The sequence below is a fragment of the Larus michahellis genome, chromosome 12 (assembly GCF_964199755.1).
Source record: "Larus michahellis chromosome 12, bLarMic1.1, whole genome shotgun sequence".
Lineage (NCBI taxonomy): Eukaryota > Metazoa > Chordata > Aves > Charadriiformes > Laridae > Larus > Larus michahellis.
In genome coordinates this window covers 9,065,888-9,088,415 of record NC_133907.1, presented here as the reverse complement: position 1 = coordinate 9,088,415, position 22,528 = coordinate 9,065,888, and the positions used below count along the sequence as shown (strand labels likewise).

General features: G+C 39.9%; 1 protein-coding gene across 12 annotated transcripts in view; it reads right to left on the bottom strand.

The window, feature by feature from the left end:
• The window catches only part of RIPOR3 (RIPOR family member 3), a 53,265-nt gene extending 41,113 nt beyond the window's left edge, over positions 1-12,152 (bottom strand). For 2 of the 12 annotated variants that reach the window (XM_074604821.1, XM_074604823.1), the window contains exons 1-3: positions 11,709-11,949; positions 4,246-4,490; positions 958-1,114 (exon numbers count right to left, since the gene is read on the bottom strand). The gene's annotated coding sequence lies outside the window, so the exon portion shown is untranslated. The other 10 variants (XM_074604822.1, XM_074604827.1, XM_074604830.1 and 7 more) reach the window with 6 other exon arrangements.
• Positions 12,153-22,528: the final 10,376 nt, after the last annotated feature.

The window sequence follows — 22,528 nt, the reverse complement described above, 5'->3', positions numbered from 1 at the left end:
AGGAAAAGTATAAAAAAATATCATATAAGAGGGAAATAAGAGAGAGAAAATGTTTATATTTTAAAGCTAAGTATTTTCTTTAATGCTGAGTAGACATAGACCTAGTTTTTCAAAGTCAGTATTTCCACTACTGATTGGTGAATCTTGGTACCTACTTAAGATAATGAAAAAGGGTGTATTTTTTAGAAGGAAAGATAAAAATCAAGACAATTTAGAATGTCTCTTATTGGTCAGCTAACAGTTGAAGTGTCAAAAACTTATTTGGTGTTTGAACATTTTATCTAAAATGAATTTACTCAGGCTTGAACTCATTGTATTTTCTAACAAATTAGGGTAGCTGTCATAGCAATCCTAACACTGCGTTCTGTACTAATGTTCCCTTTCTGTAGACACTCCACAAGCATATAAACTTTACTTGTGAAAAAAAAAAACAAACCCAGAACCTTTGAATATATGTGGATATATCTTACTTTCCCCTTCATTTCTTACCAATTCCTAATACATATGCTCTGACATTCATGGCCCACATTTTTTAAGCTGTTATTCTCTGCTTTTATTTGGTTTGGGTTTGTTTTTAATGAGGTGAACTTTGCACAGCCCAACTCTAGCTCCTATAAAATCTGTGTCTTAAATGGCCAGATTTAGTGATTTTTTATGGAAAAAAAAAGGCTTACATACTAACCACACAGCTGTACTTGGAAACAGATGTTTTACCCCCTTTAAACTGAACTAATGAGGACAGGAATATGGAAAAAATAGGTCAGGAAAACTTCTATTTAAATTTTGAATTTGGAATTATAGAAACAGTACAGAAAGAAATAGTCCTTCCACATAAGGGGAGGGGAGAGGGATGGTAATTGCACTGATGATGAAAATTTGCACTGCTACACTATCTTCAAGGCACTTCCACTTCACAGCCGTGTTCATCCCAATGTCAGTTTTATCCACTTAACTCACACAAGTATCCCATAGAGAGCAGGCCAGATCCTCAGTTTACATGAACTGCCCCAACTCTATTCAAATCAATCTATTTACAGAAGTCCAGGATTTGGCTCTGTGTCTCCTTTGCATTTAGCAGGTGAGAAAGGACTCCAAATCACTTCTTTCAAGACTTCTGTAAAACATAAAGTAGACCAATTATTTAGGATCAGATGCTGTGAAAACCATAACTTCTGATAGAAATCTGACTAACCATGAAAAATTTTTAAACTAAGCTAACCCATCAGTGTGTTCTTAACATATAAAGTGTCTTCTGCTGCTAGTTCAGAAATAGATAAGGTTTTTAGGACCATTGCTTCTCTGCCCAATCTTGCTGCCATCGAAGTCACTGGGAACATTGCCATAACTTCAGAGAGAGGACGAATAAGACCTCTGTAGTCACGATTTGGCGCTCACACTGGAAAAATGCCACAGTGATGGCTTTCTATAGAAAAGATGCACCAAGTTTTCCCTCTGATTCCTAGCTTAAGCTTCCTTAAAAAATTATTCTTAATCTGTCTTTATATGCTCTTCTGTATGCTATTAGTATGCTCCCTTGCGGTATAAAGCGGGTCCCTTGCACTAAGCCACAGCAGCAAAAAACAATCTTCTGCTGTATAAGGCTTTGTGAGACACAGTCATTACATGCAGAGGAAACTGGGTTTAGTGGGGCCCTAGTTCCCCTGGGGACCACCATAATATAAATTATTAATAATAAAAATAAACATTGGCTAGCTTGAACTTCTCTTCATTCCCTCGGAGCTTATTTTTGTGACGGAATTAGCTAAATAAAGGCCACTTGAAAGAATGCTTAATTGCAAACTATCCAAACAAAACAAAATGGAACTAATTGGTTCTTAAATATTAAACATTCAAAAGAGGATGGCTTTGGAAACAGCTGAAAGACTAATGTATATTCGGATACACATGGTGAAGCGAGCAATTAAGCAAAATGCAGTCTAAACCGGACTACATTTACTTTTAAACCAGATATTCAAGTTTTGTCAGTCTAGTTTTGCTTAGAAGACAGCTTTGGCTTATTTCAAGCATAAACAGAATTACAGCAATACTGTTTTGAAAATTATAAAATCAGAAGAGTCAAACTGGTGTACTGACTTCTGGACATAGTTTGCCCAGCAAAGACTACAAAATCTACAATGGTTATTACTCCATGGAATGCCCCTTAAACCTATTTCAGCCTAAAAAAAGATAGCTTAGCAAGGAATACTGTTTCCAGTGTTTTTTTCTACAGCAGTTATTTTCCTGGAAGTTGGGTAGGGAGAGCTTACATAAACAGTTCTGACAAGACATCTCTAAAGGACAGTAGTGATGCCTTCCATCAGAATAACTGATTGCAGATCTGCCTTGGCCTTTATAAACTTCCTTTCTTCAGCCCTGTGTTTTTGTTACTGCTATTTAATTCAAATATTTCACAGTCAGCAAATGGAAAGAATCTGTTTGGCCATGTAAAAACTCCCTTTTCGTATTCATTAAAGGTTAAAACAGTTGCCACACTTACTTCTTAAATCATAAGTATTTCTAGCAAGACTGGAAAACGGTCTCTCTGATGTGATTGAAATTTGTAAACAAGAAAAAAATTTCTGCTTTAGATAGGAGGAAGAAGTAGATAAGTTATAACCAAAATCACACAGTAAAAACAATTTTAAAAATTAATTAGTGGTAGAAGAATTTGTTCTTTGGAGGACCACGGTGTGCTGTGACATGAAATCAGACTAGTGGTAAACCATTGAAAATGCACTGCCTAACCAGCCACATGTTTACTTTCCCACTTATCAATAACTGCCATTAACAAGACTTCTGCCAGAGATAACAAATTCCTGGAAATGTCAGGCTCTTCTACATCACCCAGCCCAAGCACAAGAGAGCTACTCACTGCAAAAAAAAAAAAGGCAGACGTAACTGGAAGTACTAAGCAGAAGTTGCTCAGCAGGATCAGTTGAGAACAAACCACTTCAACATTTAGGCCAAAAGCTAATCTAATTTTAAGGTCCCTTCAAATGTTATGAATATCATCAAAAAACTCGGCAAGAGTCACTCATGAAAATGCATTTCAGCTTTGTGCACCAAAAAATCCATCAGCTCTGTCTTAAACTTCTTCAAAGACTGTGAACCCAACTGTTTGTTCCCTGAGGACTAAAAGCTTTTACTGCAACTAGCAGTCACATCTGCTTAGTGTTTCATATTTTTCAGCATCACAAGGAGTTTTTCTTAGACCTTGGACTGGTTTACTCAGCATCTATGTGTAAGTACAACAACAAAACCCTGACAGAAGAGATAACTTCTGAGGCCTTCTGCCAGTTTGTTTCTACCTCCCTCCCTAAAAGACACAGACAACCCTGGCAAAAGGAGCATTCTTATATGAGTATTTTGCCAGCATAGCTAAATCTTTATGGGTTTCATTTTTTTAACATCCTTCTTGGCACTCAGCTGTGTCAGAAACTCTGTAACAGAGATCTATACAGCTACACAAGAAAGCTTTGGTGTTTTAATACATCCAGTATAGTTTTGAAAGATTTTAGTAGTCTGCAGATAATGTAAAAAACTCCTTCAATGTGACCATCTTCTTTGTATCTATACTACCAGCACCTCACTGCTATCAGAATATTGGCATTCTTTACTACAAAAGTTTTCCTAGAATGAATGGAGCAACGTGGCAAGCCTGTGCTTCCTATCAGCATAGTTAAAACTATCCCTCAGACCTAAAACAATGAGTACTGACAGATGCAAAATTTTACTGTGCACTGTAACTACTCCTATACCCGCATCTTTTGCTGATTCAGCCACGTTGGTAAAAGAAACCATTTTTCGCAGGCCTTACCCAATTTAGCTGAGGGTAGGAATCTGTAATATAGACAGGGACTTAACAGCTGTAGGGAGGGGCTTATTACTTGTGTCTCTTTAGATACTACAAGGACTTTGCTAGTACAGAGGTACCGCTATAAAGCAGCAGGGGAAAGAATAAATTGTATTAGCATACAACACTGCCATATCAATATAGCTGCAGAAGCTTTTAATGTCATATGTCTACATCATTTTAAAAAACCCTCAACTGAGGCAAAATTATATCAGTACTACATTTAAGCACAGAACAAAGGTTTGTATGGCTACATGGCAAGTGTAGAACAACTACAATTCTCAGTTTAAAAAAAACAAATCTGTGGGCAAGTCCTTCATGCCTCATAAAACAAAGCTTATTTTTGTGTTGTAAATTGACTTAGTCCATGTTAGCCAAACTCTGTTACTTACCTATGAGCCAGTTATAACAGAGACCACTCTTGCAGAACAGGATCGTACCACTTGACAAAACTGGGCCCCCAGTAAAAACGTTCTCTTAGTTCCCTTTCAACATGGAAGGAGTGAATTGTAAGGCTAACACACACACTGACTCATGACTGTGAAGAAGGTCTTACCCAAGACCAATGAGCAAAAGACTCAAGGTATCAATCAGTTCGCTGTACACGCTGATCCTTACTTCATCAGCTCCTATTGTCCTAATAGAACAAGGACAAACAACAGTCACCTTCAGAATGTGGTATGTGGGGAAGTGACTGACAAGCTTGCATTAAGTTATAGTTATTAGAGCTGCAGAGAGAACTAACACAAAAAATGGATGGCCAAATGCATACTCCATATTCACACAGCTGTTGCTTTATCAAAAATGTAAGGATTCCTGGCAATGGATGAGATCACCAGCAAAGAAATTTAAATTTCAGGACAATACATAGGCAAAACAGTTAAATATCACAGGATTGTGATGGCTCCAGTGATATCAAAGGCACTATGTGTGTTCTGATCTGCTTTTTTGGCATCAGACAGGCATGATTTGTGAAAGATGTAATCATCATGCATCTTGCCAGATGAGTCTGAGATGATGGCAACAGTGTCCAGAATGCTGAAGGTGCTATAAGCACAACAGCGATAACGCCTTCCCATTAATGAGGAGCCATGCCTGGCTGGAGAGGCAGTAGATAGAACAGTATGTCCCTGTGATGTTCTGTGTCCCCTGGCAGTTTTCCGACACTTGCAATATGACCCTCCAACCATCAGTGCACGGATCACTGATCTTATGAACTCACATTTCTGATCCTCTACAGAACTGTCATTGAGAATGTACAGCCCAGAGAACTTACTGGAAGAAAACCACTCTTGGGTGATCTTCAAAATTCAGAAATGACCATTCAGATACAAAACATACATGTTGACAAGTGATTCCAACAATATACTAATGCACATCCAGAATTAAATCCAGATCCTAACACAGTTACAGCAGCAATGGCAGACAGTGCATTCCATGTTATAATAGAAAAATGCTGTTTTGTTCCATATGCCTTGGCCTACTCAAGAGAGATATTTTACAATAAGCTACAGTTTTACTGTATTGTAAAGATAATCTGACAATTACAGGTCAAAGTATACTTGCTTATTGCTTTAAATGAAACTAAAAGCAATCATTCATACACATACCGGGGAAAGATTCATCGTGTATTACTACAGCTGGAGAAAACAAGCTAGGTTGGGTAGACGCAGAAATTACGTCTGGACTGGAGATCTTACCAGAAGATGCAGTATATGTTCTCATCCAAAGCTTTCTCCTGCAGAGCACATACTCCTTAGACTTGTGGGTTTGTTCTTGAAGAACCCAAGCTCAAGCAATTTTGAGATACTTTGCACTGCTACTTACTTGTTTTGCACTTCTGATGTTTGTTTGCAGGCAGCTGGGATGCCTGCACTGATTTTCTAAGGTTATTTAAATTCTTCTTTATTTGTTAACAAATTATGTTGGTTGCACAACACATCGGCATCTGAACACTTCAGAAAAAGGGAGGGGCACAACTCAGCCTCAGTGGAATTAGGAACAAGATCGAATGACTTCAGCAGAGTTACACAAAGGCTAGCTCTATTGTTTCAGTGGGAGTTGTGGTTAATTAAATTAGTATTTCCCGTCAGCTTTCTACATGCAGGACTCTCTTCAAAGGTGGCTTTACCTTCAAGATCACTATGTGGGCTTCCATTTCGGACAATGAATAACAAAAGCCTAGTAACAAATTTTCATAAAGCCTGGGCATATGCTATTGTACTAAATGCATGAAAAAAGGCACACAACAAACATACAGTGATGATGAAGCTGTGATGTTACTGATGGAATGAAACTGATGCATTTTTAGACATGATCCATCCATTTTAACTGCAATTTTGTGTTCTTGTAAAAAACAGGTAACTAACTTGCTACAAATCAGTTATCTTCAAAATTTTAAAAAAGCTTGTGAACTTTCTGTATATATCAATTAGAAGACGCATTTTCACATACAGTTACCCAATATGTACACTCTATTGTAATAATTGCACAAACAGCTGCACATGCATTTGGAATACCTCTGTGGTCAAATGTTTTGGAAAAACCTGGGCCTACTATTTTAACTTTACAGATCTCATCAAACAAAATCCTTCCTTATAATCCAGAGAAACCTTCTAAACTTTTTTTGGAAAATTTAAATTACCTAATGTAGTACTTGCAGAAATTCAGTGCATAGATAAACCAAAGGTTATTTACATTGTATTTTGGCTGCACTAGTAGAAATATAAACCTATTCATGCTAACACTAAAGCAGTAAACACTACAATTTTAAAGTACACTGAGGTCTTTGAATTGCCTCCCTGTTTATCTGTTGAGTCCCGGTATTGTTGAATTATTTTTTCCTCCTCGAGTCTGTGGCAATTTAAATAATAAAAGAGAGGTTATGTAAGTGCAGAGAATTATGGAAAAAAATGTAAGTGGAAAGTAAATATTTTTTAAATGCACTTGCATAACTCAAATGCAGCTGAACTCACATTATTCAGACTTTCCAGTCTTATTCAATACTGGATTGAAACCAAACTCAAGAAATTTCAGGCCCGAAGGACATTTTTAAGAAAATTATAAGTGCCTATATTTCTAGTTTACTGTGTCTGTCTGGGAAAGCTCTACCGCCTAAAGAAAGACTAACCTATCTTCTCATGGGATCAAACAAAAGGGATGTGAACTAATTAAGGGGACGTTTGGATCGGCTTCCAAACTTAAGGACTGATTCAGCCCCAGAGAGCATCCAAACCAGAAACCTGTACGCAAATAACTGTGGTCTTCTACTGAAATATGGATGCAGATTCGGATCCAAATTTTACACTGAAAGTTTATTTCTAACCTGTGCAGACAAAAGCTCTAGGCCCAGCTCTGCATTCCTTCCACACCCAGAACTGGAGTTCTGCCTGAATAAGGAATGCAAGAGAGAAATTAATTTCTTATCTTTATGGCAGATCTTGTTTGGTGATGTACATGCCTGTGAACCTGCCAAAACTCAAATGTGTGACATGGCATGCAGTGTAATTCCAAAACTGACAAATTTCAAAAGATTACTCTTGTAGGACACTTAAAATAAGGTCAAACTATTTTCATAAGCATAAGTAACTGTTCTTAAATCTAGCATACCTGGATATATTCCAATACTTCTGTTATAAACAATTTTTATCATTGAAAAAGTGAAAATCCCAGATTTCAACAAAAAATTAGTAACACAGGGAATAAATTATATCTATTCAAACTGAGGGGCATATGAGGATACGTTGAATAGAGTATTCTGTAGCAACTATTCTGAGAAAAAGAAATGCTAGCTAAAATCAAGGGGTTGGCTGCTTTAAGGCTTCCTAGGCAAGATTAAATCAAAATATTTCCTATAGACATTCCCTCTTTTCATCAGCATGTCAATTGTAGTAAGTAAGAATGTGGTATTAATTCTCAGCATCAAAATCTGGGATAATTTTATATAGTAAAATGTTTCCTTACTTTCACAGAAACAACTATTACTGGAAATATTTTTCCAAAGCATGTTGCAAGTGGAGCTAAGTAAATCAGCTAGCACACTGCACACTTTTCAAGGAACGAGTTTCTAAAAATGAGTCAGGATTTAATAACAAATGTCTCTGAGGTACGTAACTCATGCCCATAATAGAATATTTTCCAATTTTCAACCCTGCGCAGAGAATTTTAAAACGCTAACAGATGTATGAAACAAAAAAGCAAAATTCTCCCTTATTCTCTCCTGTGAGCACGTATAACACACATAGAAACCAATGACAGGCTCTAAAACATGAATACTGCTTTTACATTTTCCACTAGAAAGACAATTTGCTTGCAATTCCTTCTCCCTTTAAATTGTTTCTGTGGCAACACATCTGGTGCTATAATTCTGGGCCAGAACATTAACTATCCTGAAAGAAGAAAGTTATGTTGTTGTTCTGGTCTGCAAGAATGTGAAGCAGAGAGAGATCTGCAAACACATGTAATCAGGTAACCCTTTTCGCCTTCATAGGTGTATAGAATATTACCTACCGATACTTATGCATAGCTTAAAATTACAAATCTAAAAATGTTTCTACAATGGTTAGAGAAAACTCTTGCCGTAAGCATACACTCTATGAGCCAGATTTTTAAACAAAATGATGAGTGCTTTGTTACCGCTGTTCCTACCACATAAAATCAGTAAGGAAACTATTCAGCTAAGAGGAACAAGGTTCATTCCCTAATCATAAATATAACTCTTCCTACGTAATGGAGAATGATGGATATTGATTTCTTATCATTTCCCCAGTACTATGTAAACATTACTGTATTATCGCCATTTTACAGATGAAATATGTCGGGAGCACATAAGGCCAAAATGTCTGAAGTGTATGTTAAATTCAGATGTCCCTACTATTAGATACCCACACTGAAAATTGCAGCCCATGGCTCTCTGAGCTCTTGAGGACCAATAGATTTTACTGGACTTACTTGAAATTATAGGAACCTATTGGCACTTAATGTAAATCTTGGATAGCCCCGCTTCAGCATGCCAGCATTCTCAGAATTTGTAGTCTGAACAATTTAGATGTAGAGAAAGGAAGAAAAACAAGAATAAAAGCTTACAGTCCCAATTCAGTTTGCTAAGTTAACAAGTGAACAGCTTTTCTAATCACTAATAATCCTGACAAGTCAGTCTGAAATCTTCAAGTCATGCTATATCACCATAATCCAAAGCAAGTTATTATGGGTACAGTGTAACTGAGATTGACACCTCAAGATATAAACTCAACCGTGGATCTTAATACAAGGGACAGAGCAACTTGCAAGGGCTACTGCGTTCACTTAACTTCGCCTGGAGTGGCCAGAGTTAAAAAAATAAACAAAGTGGATTTTTGCTACTCCATCGAGCATATCAGGGATGGATTCATGGAAAGAACATATCTGATGAATAACAAAATATCACTGACACAGTTACTTTTCCAATAATAATTGCATTTTAAGTTCCCCATAGAATAAATTTTGTTATTTAATTTGAAACAGATAAATTCAAATCTAGATCAGTTATATATAAATACGTTTGCTAACTACACTTACAGTATTTTCTGTATTAGTGACGAAGACAAGATCATCTTGGTGTTCTGAACCTCTGAATTACTAATTATTAAATGCATTGATTGGCTGAAAACCAAGTTTTTTCCGTAAAAAGTTGAACTGAAAAAAAATCATTGTTTTCAGACATTCTGCCTTTGAAGGCATACTGGTTTAAAGCAATCTGTGCTCAGGGAGAATAAACTGGCAACAGAAATTGAAAAGTTTTAAAAAGTGGATAAAAAATAGTATTTCACAAATATGTATTGTACGATTGTATTATTGGAGGTGCGATCTTATGATTAGAATTAAACCCAAGGCCCTGAGCACCTCTAGTCATTAAAGGCCAGCTGATGTCCTTTGCAGGACTTGCTGTCTGTATAATTTTGGATTGTCACCAGCCAATCACCTTCCAAAATCCAGTTCTGGCCAATAACAGTCTGGATAATTCAAGTCTGTCTGTTCCCTTTTTCTCAGCCTTTTGGCAAAGATTGAGTGTCTATATTTAACTAATATTAAACCTATTATTTTACATAAAATATCTCCTTCACTTCCAATCTAGCCTTTCTATTTATTCCACCCAAATGGCATAATTAACAAACTTTCTGAGACAGTTCTCGCTCCCTTGCTTTATCTTGTATAACTTTCTACACACAGAATCTCCGTTTTGTCCTGGGGCACTATAACTCCACATTATCACTCCTCAAACCCCTGTGAAATGGACACATTAAAATCATAACTTTCCCCTTCCCGTAGACTGAGCCTGGCTTCCCTTTCCAGGCATAACGTCTCTATTCCACTTCTCAGGTTCTTTATGAGGATATTGCAAAGGAATATTTGTGAAGGAATTAGCTGTGGAAGGGAATAAAGTGATATTGGTGGGTTTGCTATTACAGGGTCCCAACTGCCTGCCTGGATTGCTCCTAAGGAACCCAGGGGTAGAGTGAACATTGTAGAGCAACTGTACGGCTGCTCTTTGTCTTGACAGAAGGAAAACATCTCATCTTTATACTACCCCTTAGGGAATACCATTACATAACTCACTGTTTGGCCTATATTTCCCCGTTCTTGGCTCCGTGCTGTTAACAGAAATACCACTACTTCTCTGCAGTTACTGACTGACTCGAGAATCGAGCACTAGATAGGGACGCAGGACCTGTCATCTCAGAGAAGCCCTTTAATTCCTCTAAACAGTATCCAGACTCTTAAGCAGAGGAAAATTTTACCAACCTAGTTGTTCACTACTGTATCACATGTGTTGTATCTCATGCAAGTTTCTCTCTAGACCTGGGGCATAGAGTGGGCTTGGCCTGCCATTCGGTAACAGCTCCATCCCATTTTGGCAGGTTTTGTGCAGCTTTTCCTGCAATACTACATGTGGTGCTTGTGTCATCCACTCTGCAGAATTCAGAGCAGCAGCACGTAAGTGATCAACTGCACAAGAAACAAATACAACAAAGAAATTTCTAATATGCATGTTCCTTTAGACACCACATCTTTCTCAGATGTATCTCTCCATTCAGCATGAAATGTTCCCTCAGACACATTTTGCATTGTTTACTACCCTTACAAATGATCTTCCTCTGCTTTTTTTTAAATTAAGATCTTTCCAAAAAGAATATGTAATGCCCCTCATTAATAGGTGTAGCTCCCATTTTACAGCTGTGAAAACACAGGTAGAGACGGATTAAGTCTTGATCCTAACAAAGGAAATGACTGAATCAGGAGTTTTGAGTTATGGTGCTGTATTCTGACTCTGGTTCAATACTCAAGAAATGGCTCCAGAAATATGTAATCTTATTTTTCAAATTCCTTCAAGTTTCTTGGTTGATGAACAACTCAATTTCCATATGGCCCAACTTATTTGAAACACTTTTTAAAAGGGGAAATTAAACTCTGTCTGAAGCAAAATGTAACTGGGCTGTGACCCAAAACCTCAATTCATATTTATGAGCAAATAAAATGCAATCTTTGAACAGGCAAAAAGAGTTAACTAAAATATAACCAGCCTATACAATGACACCTCCAAAATGCAAACCTATAGGATGGCATAAACATTGTCCTGCTCCTCTTACTTTTCCACCTGCTCCAGCCAGGCGTTCACGTCCCAGGGGGTTCCTGGCGTGAACGTGTTTACCCCTGGATAAAACGCTACCGCACCTCTTTGCGCCGGTGCAGCCTCTGTAGGAACATCAGCATCCCTCGAAGCCTGCCTGCTTAACAGATGCCCGCAGACTCCTAAGGAGCCTACCCCCCCCTATAGGTGACGTGCCCCCCCTCCCGGTGCCCTGCAGCTCTCACCTACCGCTGCGGTGCCGCTGCCTCCCTGTTGCCCCTCGTGTCTCGGACACCCGTGTCCCCGCCGGGTGCCCGAAGCGGCGTTACCGACGCGCCGCTGCGCGGTTCCTCTCGCCGCCGGGCAGGGCGGGGGTCTCGGCGGGACACCGCCTCTCCCCGCCCGCAGCCGGACCCGGCACCCTGTGCTCCCCCCGCTCCCCGGCCGTCCCCGGCCGGATCGGCTCCGCGCTCCTCCGCGGCTAGGTGTGTCCTACCTGCCCTCTCGGCGGCGGGGCGCAGAAAGCGACTCCGCACCTCTCCCGCGGCTGCCGGCGGCGCGGAGAGGCCGGGCCCGCCGGGAGGGCCCCGATAGCCGCCGCTTATCGCCGCTGCCTGTCACCCAGCCGGGCTCCCTTTCCAGGAAGCCGCGGCTCCGGAGTGCTTTCTTGCTGCTGGATGCCGACGGCCCCGTCCCGCTCGCCGCCTGCCTCCCTCCTTCCCTCCCTCCGACCCCCCTCATCCTGGCAGGGGGGCTGGGAAAGTGCAGTGCGGCTCCAGCACATGCCGAGCCTGCGGTCACGGCCCGGACCCTCTGCTATTAATCAGGGAGCATCCCAAGCGCCCCCTTGCTCGCTCCAGCTGTGTTACTCCAGGCCCCACCGCGCCGCAGGGCAACGACAAACCGGCTACACAGGCGGGGACACCCGCCCCTGCCCTCCCTAGTTTATTCCTCCGTCCTCCCGCCCCCCCCGCCCCCCCCAGCTCTTACCCCTTCACTTCTTTCCAGGCGTTTTCTCCTGTGCCCTGATTGCCTCCTTTCCATCTTCCCCATCCATTGCTCGCTCCTCCTCTCCCCTTACCCCACGCTTTCTCTTCGCTATCCCTTTTCAGACTCCCTCTTCTCAACTCTCGGTCTTTCCTTAATCATCATCTTTCTTTCTCTTATTGCCTCCTCCCTTTTTCCAGCCTACCCTCCCATACGTTTTCTATTACTAAGGACGTGTAATTTGCTGTGCCTTTGATCCCATGTTAAGCAAAGCCCAGCTCCAAGCCCTTTCTGCTGCACCCACTACTGACCTCCTTGTTGCTTCTCCAGGCAGGTCCTGCTCCTCGAGAATGAGCTCCCTTCGGCTAGCTTTTTAGACACCTTCCAGATAATCCTGGCAAAAAGATGTGAAATTGTGATGTAGAAAGCAGTCTGAAACCCTCCCTGGTTCCTTGCCTCACCATATGAACCCGCACAATCACAACTCTTTTCTTTTGAACAATGCCTTGCCAAGCCTTTTGTAAACACCAACACACAAACCAAAGCCGTGGGCAGAGCACCTTGGATTACGGTACCTCTCACCCCTCTTCCACTTCCCCCTATGTTTTTTTTGCACTGTTTTCCCATAAGGTTGGCACACTGATTGACTGACAGCACAGGAAGCTAGACACTCCCCAGGAGGAAAATGAGCTGACTATGGAATTTGGACATGCTCTTACGATAACTTTATTACTCATAGTGTTTGCTCCCCTCTTGACCATATTCAGCAAGATCTAGGACGCATACCAGACTCTTCCATCCCGTTTCAGGAGGAGAAAACACAAAGTAAAGTTCTCAAAACATCAGATGGCCAGAGATCCTACACAAGAACCTGTTAGGGCAGCGTTACTATTTTCTTCTGCAGTACTTTATGAAGTTGATTAGGATTTGTGTTTTTCTGTGTGCATGCGTAAAGGAAAGTCTTGAAAGAGGCGAGGGAAGATCTCTTGCACAGCTGAATATATTTTTAAGGAGATGCATGAGGGAATTGACACACATGAAAGTGAGAGCAATAAGAGACAAAAACAGATGGGCTGATGGAGTTGGCTGAGTGAACAACTCAAGCACTTTGGGTTTTATATATTTTAGAAAGAACAGCGCTGAGATGTAAGTAAAATTGGGTTTCATGCCGGATCTTGAAACTGATTGGAGCTTGGGGCGCTGAAAAAGGCAATGGCAATAGAACATGGGAAAGGCTAGCTCAGAGCTGCGTACCCAGCACGACAAAGCAAGGAGATGCAAATACATGGACTTGTACAGGTAAGTACACAACATATTCTAATAATTGTAACTCTACTACTTGATTTTGCTAGTATTTCAGGGGTTTATGATCAATCGCACTGACTGCTTGAAGAATTTCCCCCTGGCAAATATAACTGCAGCAGTTCAAGATGCAGCCAGCTACATGCCCTGCCTCCCTGCTCAGGTTTTCCAATCTTAGGGACAGTCAGCAGAGCTGGACACGTGCTCCAGCCTCAGACCCACCAGTGTGAGCAGTACCAGGCCAACTCACGCAGCGCAGAACTTGCCTAAAATGTGGACTGTGAACTGCAGCAGTTCAAGAACAGACTCACGTCTCTGTGGGGCAGGGTGGAGCACATAAGGGCTATTTTAAATCAGCTTAACTGGATTTGCAGGAGGTCGTTTGTCAGAACACCAAATCTCTGCAGGAGCCCTACGCAACCAGTTGACCAAAAAGCCTTTACTGTTACTGTCATTTCCTCCTAAACATGAAACTTATAATAAATTTCACAGATCAGACCCTCAGCTAATGCAAATAACCAAGGTTCCATCACTCCCTGTGCAGATGTCCCTATCTACTTCAGCTGAGTATCGGCCTTATGTGTTTTTATTCCAGCTTATTTTTTATGATCTTCATTTGCTGTGTCTTCATCTGGTGTGTTTATGTGGCTGGTGCTTGGTTTTCATTATTTTTAACTGCATTTCAGATTATTTGCTCTACGGTTTTGTTCACATTCTCTTTTTCCACGAAATTCTAATAAAACACTTGGCTACAGATTTTCCAAATTGAATACTGATGTTTAGTGCAGCTAATTATGTAGCAGGGTTCAAAGCGAGTTCTATAGTGTAACAATTTACATATTCTTGAAAACAATGGACACAAACCTACAAATTATTGTTACAAGCTAGTTTCACATTCTTCTGGAATTTCCTTTAAAAATACATATGTTTAGTGTTCTCATGCATATGAAAAGCAGTAAATACTCCATTCCTGGCACCATTATAACATTTACAATGAAAAAATAAAACTCACTCTGATGTCTGTCAGACCTAAAGGGACATTGAAAAAATGCTAGTGCATTTCCTCCAAGGATCTCAAAGCACTTCACAAAAGCGCTTCACAAATCCAGGCACTCGACACCTATCGAGTAGTATGCAATGATATACAAAGATCATTTTACACCAAAATATTCAGGATGGTTGCAACAACATTATACATCTAGTTTTTCAGCCTCACTAGTGTTCTAGCATAATCAGATTAACTTCAATTTCATTGTTTAAGTACTGAATTAAGCAATTTTTGTTTGTTGTCTAAACCAACTGAACTACAGACAGCAAATTCTGTGAGCAGACCAGGCTTCTCAGGAAGATCCAGACTAAACTGACTTTTAGAAAGGCTGATACAAACCATAACTCTGTTTATAATACTAATAGCTCATAACTCAGTAGTTAGGCCTATTAATATGATCCTTTACACCAGGCTGACTTGGAGAAAACAATAATTTTTTTTTGCTGCTCTTAATGCAAACAATATGTATGCAAACGTTTGCTTGTTTCTCCACCCCACCCTTTTTTATTTTGTATTCTTTTAATTTTAAAATGCTGCTTAAATGTTAATAAATATGAAATAATCTGCATAGAAGTAGATTATCTAACAGTCTATCAAGATATTGACTAGGCATTTTCATTACTGTAACACAGCAAACTTCAGACCATTATAACAAACCACCCCTACATAAAGAGCATTTACTCAGAGTTTCTGAGGGTGTGTTATAGCAAGATTAAACTGTAATTACACACATCCAGAATCCTAAGCACATGATTATTTCTGCCTCTTTGTGCATCTACCTGCACCCAAGTGTATAGTATTATAACTCAGGAGGGAAACTAAGAGATGAGCCAACAGAAGCAAAGAACACCTTCTAAAAGCTGAACGCAACTGGGACAGCGGCTGAACTCACATGGATTCAGTATTTCCAAATGTGACATACACGGAAAAAATGAATTGCTTTTCTACTCCCCTTGGCTTGTACTTTTCTATTTTGACTTATTACCACTGTATCAGTACTATTTGGTTAATAAACAGTGACAGTTCTATTATGTTACTGTATAAATGTCTGCCTCTTTAAACTCTGGGGTTTCACAGTGGGTTTGACTTGTTTATGGGCACACACATAAAAATACCAAGGAGAAAAAGCCTATGTTAATATGAATTGTTTAAATACAATAGTTGTTTTGTATTTTCCTAAAATGTTGCTAACTTCATCTTACAACTGCAACACTATATCAACAAAATATTAATCGAGTACAAGATTAATTTTACATACAAATTACAAATACATATAAGATTATGAGAGTAGTTATTGTACTAGAAACATAGCATACAGACAGGGCCAATATTATAATTAACAGCTAAACACGACGTTTACCGCTCATCGCATCGTAATAATCACCCAAGTAACCTAGAGAGGGGTGGGTGGCAGTGTGACATCCCGACAGCTCCTCCACAGTGCCCTCTGCCGGGACCCTCCAGCGACGGAGAGGGACAGTGGTGACAGCCAGTGCTCCCACGCGTGATCCGAACCGGCAACCTCCCCCAGATCCCACTCTCAACTGGCTAATCCACCCCTGCGTGTGTGCAATCCAGTCCCACCTGCATTACATCATAACTGTCACAGGCACTTCCAGTACTTTTTTTTTTTGCATGAGTGAGCAATCTTGGATGACTCATGTATTATCCAATGACAATCCAATCATAATAAGTAATAATGAATTATTTTACAAAGAGCTATCATTATTTTTGCAATTGGAGGCAGGAATCATTTGTGAAAATAATTAATTTTCTTGCAGTCAGACAAGTAACAGAACTGAAACAGGTCCTGCCATTATTTCCCTTCCTTTGAACATTTCTGTCACAGCAGTTTGACTCGGCCACAGGGCCAACTTGGAGGACACAACTTTGTTTCCAGAAGTTCCGAAAGAAGGCAGAAATAGAAAAGCACGCAAGCTCCAGAAAAGGGAGTTAAATGAAGATTTCTGAAAGAGTACCCGTGAAAGTATGGGGCAGGAGGGACTTGCTTACAGGAGTGATATACAAACTCCCTACTGAGTGACGTCAAAATAACACACTGACAAGTGATGCAGAGTGTTCAAACATCACACCCTGGAGGACAAGGGGACATAAAGACGACATGGGCCAATGTAGCTGTGAAGCAAGGTACAGTGTAACAGGAGCTGGGTGCTTATAAAAGATTAAACTGTCAGATTCCATAGTAGCTTGTTCACTTTAAAGTTCAAATGTTATCCGTGTTTGATAGGAAATTGCCTTTAATAACTGACAAAGCCTAATAATCTGCTTTATAATTGTACTGTGTGTAGTCACAAATACTTTTAAGATCTATCAACCACCATTCTGTATAAAAACGTTCCTTTGTAGTAAAAGGCACACGTACTCATTATTCAGTAGATGGCACTTGAAGTATTACTTATTCCAGGTTACAGCCGCTAGCAGAGGGCATTGTTTTGCTCATAAATAGCAATACTGTGCTTTCCAGACAAGCTTAAAAGCAAAGTCTTTATTCCACAAGGTTTATTAGGTGGAGCTTTTTATCTAATTCTCTAAGAATAAGACAAAATTAAAATTCTAATCTGTACCAAGTGAAGTTTAAAAGAAATTTTGGAGTAATTATTCCTTTGATCTGTCGTAATTTTTCCAAATTCTAGATAGGAATACTTGGAAAAACAAATAAGTAATGTTCACCCATTACTTATGGGCAGTTTTGAGGAAAGAAACACTGAAGTGTTATCTATTGACCTATGGAGCTCAAGCTCTAGCATGGTTTCTTTTGAACATTTTAGCCAGAAGAATGAAATCATTAAACTCTACCCACGTGTGCAAGTGTGAGATGTCAGCTGTGATTAGTACTGCCGTGTTTAAATAAGAAAGAATTTCAAAGTAACCCAGAGTCATTGGAGAGAAATGGATTACTAGATGAATGGTAAGAAAAAGCTTTGAAAGCTTTAAATTATTTTAGTTAGAAACCTCAGAGAGTACAAATGAATATATCAGTATTAGCTTTTGACTTGTTAGGAAAGTATTTTCAAAAAAGCTTAAAACGTTTATCACAAGTAAAGCCCCTAACCAAGAAAAATCACAGCAATATTCTACAGACCATCCACCACTGGGACAAATGGCATACTTTCTAAAGTACTTGCAACATAGCCTCCATTACAGGTCTGATGTCAGAGCTAGCTCAAAGATGGAATTCCCATTCAGAATGAAATGCAAAAATCTCTGCAGCGGTAAGAAAATCTGAAGTAATTCACTGATTTCTCTTGCCTAATAAATAATTCCATAACTGTACATTCTGAGGATTTCCTCAGCAGTGGATCCTCGAGCCTACCAAGCACACCTGTCTCAGGAGTTCTAACCAGAGCTGGCTTTCACAGTGCTCCCAGGTTTGTTACAGTCTCAATTCTGTGGCAAGAAGCGTGACAGCTTTGGTGTCCCTGACTTCTAGAGTATATTGCTGCTAGTCACTCTTTTCCACACAATTCTTCCTAGATTTGGGCAAATTCCTTGGTATGGTACCTACGTTTAAATTTAATTTATGGGAATATTTGGTGTGAATAAGTTTAAATGTGTTTCCAAAACTGTATCTAGATTTATAGCACACCAGAAACAAACATTTATTTGACAGGTAGCGTGATACAAAGACAACTTTTGCAATAAAGTAAGACAAAATAAAACAAACAAAAGCACAAATTGAAAGAAAAAAAACCCACAACCCTAGGAAACTAGAAATATTTTATTGGAAAAGATCTCATATATGAACTTTAATAACTTCCTTTTGTCATCAACAGGTAAGTAAATATTGCATCAAAGTGACAACTAAATGTGCCTGGAGGAGAAGTAGGGGGGACAAAAAAGGCTAATTGTTTTGCTGACAGGCAATGAAGAAAGCAGAGGCAGAATCAGAACACAGAAATTCTTCCATTTTAACGCTCTGGTTGCTCCTCTGATCCATCCTAGGAAGACACTGAGGTGCTGGAGCGTGTCCAAAGAAGAGCAACGAAACAAAGATGGTGGTGGGTCTAGAGCAGAAGTCCTATGAGGAGCAGCTGAGGGAACTGGGGTTGTTTAAGCTGGAGAAAAGGAGGTTGAGGGGAGACTTTATCGTTCTCTACAACTACCTGGAAGGAGGCTGTAGCAAGGTGAGGGTCGGTGTCTTCTCCCTACTCACAACTGATAGGATGAGGGGAAACACGCTCAAGTTGCGCCAGGGGAGGTTTAGATTGGATACTAGGAAATATTTCTTCATTGAAAGAGTTGTGAAGTATTGGAAGAGGCTCTCCAGGGAAGTGGTTGAGTCATCGTCCCTGGAGGTATTTAAAAGACTTGTAGATGTGGTGCTTAGGGACATCGTTTAGTGGTGGACTTGGCAGTGCCACCTTACTTTTTTTTTAAACACAGACATATTTCTCAAGCCTTCCCAGGTACCCAAACAAAAATGCATTGATAAGGAGAAGCAGTCCCTAGCTGCAGAGCACTTTTGAAATACACTCGTACCTACACAGCCACTATACTATTGGTAGGATTGTACTGTATTACTGATTTCTGCACAAGATGAGCAACAATCTTTAATATCACTACTTTGACGCTAAAAGTAATTTTATAGCTGTACAGTTAAAAAATAAATACATTCATTACTAAACCACCTATTGGTTTCCCCCCCAAGAAAATAATACAGGAAACCAAAACAAAAATCTCCAAACCACAATTAAAATCCACAAAATCCCACAACTGTTACAATTTCAAGATAAATTCAGGTTTTATTATACAGGTGCTATTTAAATATTACTATTGTTAATAAATCAGCTAAACTGCCATGTAATGGGGGTTTACTTGATGAGCTTTGCTCGTGTGTTTGTATAGTGCTGTTGGTATCGACTGTATTTCATGGAGACAAAATATAACAAGCTACCCTTCTCAAATTCATTCTATCTTATGCAGCATTTGTAAATTCACATATCCTGCTCCAGGATCAGGAGTATTAACTGAATGTTTTGAAATGTATTTCCATGGCTTCATGGGCACCTATAAATAGTGTTCTACAATATTATTTGCATTTGTGAACATCAAATGTCTTTATGACAAAAATGGTTTGTCTCTACAACTCACTTATTAAGGGGAAGGTAAAAGCAATTTGAGGTCACACATCCAGTTACCCAGGCGTATGCACTGGTCTTGAAAACTTCCTTGTTTGTAGGGAAAATATAACTCGTATGCAAGATTAATGTATGAAAATTGCAGAAGGTATCAAAATGAAAGCCTGTAAGTACAGATTTTAATTTTTTTTTAAGAAAGCAGGAGAATCTGTAGTATGACCTTATTACCATCTTTTAAATAAAGCTTCTCTTTTCCCCTTTTATTTTTCTCTTCCCATCAAAAACCCTATAACCTCTCATCAGCTCCAATACAAGATCAGATTACAATCTACTGAATTTAACACTCACTTCTCTGAGCTAGCACTGACAGTGTAAATAAATAATAGTTTATGTTAAATATAAAAAGAGCATAAGCCCTGAATTATACAATAAAAGTTTAGATGGGTCATCAATAACAGCCAACATACACTGGCAGACATTTTCTATGCTTTATTCTTGGAAGTATTCTTCCAACTCCCAGGACGGCTGTATGGAATACCATTCCACTTAAAAAGTGGGAAGTCTCAAGATGGGAAAGAAGCAGTGAGGTAGAATCTCACTATACTCCATGATGGATTTAGTGATCGAATTTCTACACCAAAACAAAGAAAAAAAAAAAAGGCCTCCCAAAAAACTTCCCCAACTGTCCAGAGATTAGGAAACCCAACCTATCTTTCAACTTCACAGAAGCTGAAACTGAACTGAGCGTGCCGTGAATAGTTTGATCAAGTCTGAATCACAGGTTTTACAGAACTTGTGACTAAAATAGCTCTATAAACTTGTGTTACAACTGCCACAAAAAGCCTGCCCCTCTCCCTACCTTTATCTGAAATCAAATTGTTTACCACATTCCTTCCTCATACGTCATCTCCTTGTGATGAAAGCAAGGTGGTGATTAATACTTTTTATTAGGTTGGTTCCAGTGACTTGAAATGAATTTGCCCTGACTCCTTAAGCATGCTACCACACCCACTGCATGGCACTCCAACCATGCTAGGAATGCACAATAGAAAAAAAATTATCTTAGACGATACTTCATAAATCTGCAGCAATAAAAGTAGCTGCACAATGGCTTCAAGCACAAATCACCTTCAAGAGGTTCCTCCTCCCTCTCTCCAAAAGAATAGAGGCAAACCAATAGCTTTAAAAACCTGGAGAAAGCACTGTTCTCTTATGTCACTCGCACTCTTTCTCTGTGCTTTCCTATAGCTCATTAAGCAAAGCATGTTGTAGAAGACAGAAATGGAAAGCAGTCCAAACTATTTTCAATTTTGTAATTACAAAGTGACAAAATAAGAGGTTTTATCCATGTCTTGCTCACATAGTTGTAATCTATCTTCTTTTACACCAGGATCAGATTTTTATCTAAATTTACAGACGGAATTCTCTGTGTATCCTTTTGCAGTGTAAAACCAAAACACACTAGATAAAGGATGGGAAGACTTGAATTAGCCTAGACACTGTCTGACAGCAAACTACACTTAACAATTAACGATATCCTCTGTACTAATTACAACTTGTCTTGGCTTGTGTGATAGCTGCAATTTCTTTGCCTTTGGCATGACGGCAGCAAGATCAACTGCAGAAAAAACAGCACCAACTTAAAAGTGATTCAGCACCGGATGTTTTATTTTTAATTACTGATTACCAACTGAGACTTGAGAACTGACTAGACACTCGTACCTTGCCTCAACTCCAAGGAGTTGTTTGAACTCCCTTCGCAGCCGTCTACACGTCTACACAGGACACCTCACCCGAGTTCTCCTCTATCGGGTTTATAGATTAGGGAGAGACCTGTATTTCAAAGGTTTGTTGACATAACTAGATTAATCTACATGCTTTCTTCTCACCAATACATGTAAAATTATATATGTGGAAAGTTTTTTCTTCAGGAAGTTTTTTCTTCAGGTGTTTATGGTCTCTCCAGTAAGGAGGTTTGTCAGTACCTCTCTCGGGGTAGCTAAGCAGACCTTTATATGAAAATAATTGATCGACCTCAGAATTAAACCAATAAACAAGGTTACCTAAGACAAGCCCTCTGATATGTTACCAGATCCTGCAGTATTATTCGTGGTTAAAATGAAAACAACCTCCATCAACACCTTTACGCCCAGGATGGGTGCACAGATGCCTCCTGACAGTAAAAGTTCAAACTTTCAGCCCTATCTAGACTTATTTTAAGTAATCTGCCAATACATATTCTCACACCGGTGCACTTTTACTGCTAAACTCGCAGGATCACAAGATGTCTGAGGTGTCTTGATCACTCGCCTCCAGGGCGGCCTATCCCTCAGGGCTCCTGGCCCCGGGGCTGCCGGCCCCGGCTGCCCCGCGCTGTGGGAGGCCGCAGAGAGCTGGCTGGTGGCGCCCGGTGGCGAGGGGCGCAGCCCGAGGCCGAGCCAGCCCCAGCGCAGAGCGGGGTACGCGCTGAGGCGCCTGAGGAGAAGGCGCGGAGCCGCGCTTCCGCCCTGTGTGTGCACCAGACCCGGCCACTCCAGGGCAAAGGTTCCCGAGGCACATCCCACACCTGCTCCCTAGGAGAAAGGAGGAGATTAAAAAAAAAGACTTCCTTATCACACAACAGCCCCTCCTCC